The sequence below is a fragment of the Sceloporus undulatus genome, chromosome 9 (genome assembly GCF_019175285.1).
Source record: "Sceloporus undulatus isolate JIND9_A2432 ecotype Alabama chromosome 9, SceUnd_v1.1, whole genome shotgun sequence".
Taxonomy (NCBI): Eukaryota; Metazoa; Chordata; class Lepidosauria; order Squamata; family Phrynosomatidae; genus Sceloporus; species Sceloporus undulatus.
The window spans coordinates 24,377,709-24,380,152 of NC_056530.1; the positions used below are offsets into that span (position 1 = coordinate 24,377,709).

At 45.5% G+C, this 2,444-nt stretch overlaps 1 long non-coding RNA gene across 2 annotated transcripts in view; it reads right to left on the reverse strand.

Moving 5' to 3' along the window:
• Positions 1-1,655, reverse strand: part of LOC121915014 — a 4,206-nt gene extending 2,551 nt beyond the window's left edge. The window contains exons 1-3 of one of the 2 annotated variants that reach the window (XR_006100630.1): positions 1,538-1,655; positions 1,259-1,316; positions 742-950 (exon numbers count right to left, since the gene is read on the reverse strand). This is a non-coding gene — a long non-coding RNA (uncharacterized LOC121915014). Of the gene's footprint in view, positions 1-705; positions 951-1,258; positions 1,317-1,537 lie in introns of those variants that run through there. The other variant, XR_006100631.1, reaches the window with a different exon arrangement.
• Between the last annotated feature and the right edge of the window lie 789 nt (positions 1,656-2,444).

Genomic DNA, 2,444 nt, shown 5'->3' on the forward strand with positions numbered 1-2,444 from the left:
TAGATAGATAGATAGATAGATAGATAGATAGATAGATAGATAGATAGATAGATAGATGGTTCTCTGTCTCCATATATCCATCCATCCATCCTCAAGTGCTACTGAAAAGCTCTCTTACAGGGAAAACTTGCCCTGCAATATGTGAAAGTGGATGGATGGATAGATAGACAGACAGACAGACAGACAGACAGACAGATAGATCTCTCCATATATTCCTCCATATATGTATTGATCCATTCATCCTCTGTTGAAAGCCTACAAGTTAATCCAAACCTTTCACCCACTGAGATGATGGAGACCAGAGAAGTTCAAGAGCCATTCTCCGATGATGAAACTGTGGGATTTGCCAGTTATTGGGGTTGTAAAAGGCTTGAAGAGTCATTCTTTGATTTGAGGCATAGAATGTATTCCTTCCCCTACAAGACATTTTAATGACCCCCAAATGACATTATTTCAAAACCTGAAAGAGTGGGGATGCTGTAACCAAAAACACACTTTGGATGACCTGGACATTCATGTATCTAGAGGAAAGACCTCTAATATAGAGGGGCATTCAGTCACATCCCTCCCAAAGCATTTTATGAGAGAGAAAGGAAGGAATCCCTGAGGATTTCTGCCCTAAGAAAGCCCTCTGAAAGTCCCCAGAAGTCAACAGGAGACCTGAAGGCACATACGCATAAAGGAGAAACCCCACAAAGTCCACATATCCTTTTATTTGCAAGCCAGGAGTTATCATCCTACGGTTCAGCATGGATCCCATGAGGTTCTAGAGAAATGCTTTCTGCAATGGATCATTCCCGCCTTTGGTGGAGAATGGAGCTGGAGGACCAACTGGATGTTGAATTGCATCAAAAGGACTTGGATCGCCTTAGTTCCTGCTTGCTAGTTGTCTGTTTTCCTCCTCTTGTCTTCCCTTTGCCAGATGTTATTGGTCAATATGTTCAATTAACCTAAGAATAAATCAATATTTACCACTCACAGGGCTCATATCAAAGCAATGGCTTTTTTGAGTCAAGCCAGAGATCAGGAAGGAGGCTGCAATTTATTCAAATCTCATCACCAGACTTCAGGATACACTTTAAAAAAGAGAAGGAAGGAGGCGGATGAAAGAGCCACAGAGAGAATGGCTGAACCATGGAGTGGTCAAGGAGGTCATGGTCCAGAGGTCACTTAGCCCAACCCTGTGCCTGACCCCAAAGCCATGGAAAAGCCAGCCCACCTCCCAGAAACCTTTAGTCTCTAAAACCCCTGGTCTTACCTCTACTAGAGCAAATACATTCAGGAGGAAGGGGTCCCACCTCCGTGATGAAAAGACCCTGAGGAAAGGAGGAGACCGGGAGTCAAAGCCAACCACAGAATGCTTTTGTGTTCAGGGTTTGAAAGAGCAAACCAGGAGGAGCCTTCAGGGTGGCAGGCACCTTCCTTCATCCAGAAGGGAGCCAGGGCTCCTGGGGTCCTGACTTGCTCCAATGGTCAGTCTCCTTTGCTGACCCAGCATTGGCCATGCAGCCCATGAAGCCCCGGACCTCTTACTCACGGGAAATGGAGAAAGCCACCAGGATCACAGCCACCAATGCAAGCATGCAGCCAACGACAAGTCCAGCAATGGCTTTTGTGGACAATCCACGGGTAATAATACGGGTCTCAAGACCTGAAAGGAGAAAGCACACTTTGAGGGGCATGTCATGCACTGACCACCCAGACTGGCATGGCTGGAGATCAGCAGAAGGTCCATCCATTAAGAGATGCCTAAATAAATAAATAAATAAATAATAAGATCTTTATGGAAAGCTGTTCATCAACTGCAATGTGGGTCATCGCTCCACAGGTGGTCCACCATCTTCTCTGCCGCTGTGGAATAAGAGACTAAGAGCTCCGACCGGTTCTGCTGTGGAGCAAATGATGAAGGATCCCTGGACTTTGTTGCAAACAGGGATAGGATTATTGTGGGGCAAATTGCAATCAGCGTCTGGCTGAAATTTAAAAATTAAAAATAAACGAAGCTAAGGGAAAGCCACTATGGCATAATGCTTTGACCCCTGGACTATGACTCTGGAGAAACTTACTTGCAAAACATACAGCAACACTCATAAAACTATATTACAAATTCATGTGTGCATTATAGAAGCCCAAGTGCAGTGATTTCAGCATTGGCCTAAGACTCTGGAAATCAGGGTTCGAATCCCGGCTAGGCCATGGAAACACACTGGGTGACCCCAGGCAAGTGACACTCTCTCAGCCTCAGAGGATGGCCACAGCAAACCCTGCATGAAGGAACCTTGCTGAGAAAACTCCATGATGGGTTTGCCTTAGAGTCGCCATACTTCTGAAACGACTTGAAGGCTCACAACAGGAACAAATGCATCTGTGGAAAGCTCATGCCACCAACCTCTTTCCTTCAGTGGGACTCAAAGGTGCTACAAGATCTCTTTGCAGACAGATTA